This window comes from Penaeus monodon, chromosome 22 (genome assembly GCF_015228065.2).
Source record: "Penaeus monodon isolate SGIC_2016 chromosome 22, NSTDA_Pmon_1, whole genome shotgun sequence".
NCBI lineage: Eukaryota > Metazoa > Arthropoda > Malacostraca > Decapoda > Penaeidae > Penaeus > Penaeus monodon.
This window is the reverse complement of record NC_051407.1, coordinates 7,582,365-7,582,679: the sequence shown is the minus strand read 5'-3', so window position 1 is coordinate 7,582,679 and position 315 is coordinate 7,582,365.

The window sequence follows — 315 nt, the reverse complement described above, 5'->3', positions numbered from 1 at the left end:
CTTGGATGTGACTTTAGAAATAATGTAGTAACGAGAAAAAAAATAAAGAATGTAGTACTATCTGCAGCATTGAATATATTGATCATAAGGGCAGAGGGATTTCGAATGCGACTATAAAGAGTCGAGATATGAAATGCAAAATAGTGAGAACATCAATGTTATTAATACTAGCACCAATATAAATATCATTATAGCATGATAGTAATCGTGATATAATGATATGATGGTAATCAAATTTTAATTACCATTACACATTTTATCTTTATACCGACATAATAACAATCTAAAAATATAATAACAGTACCTAAATATCTC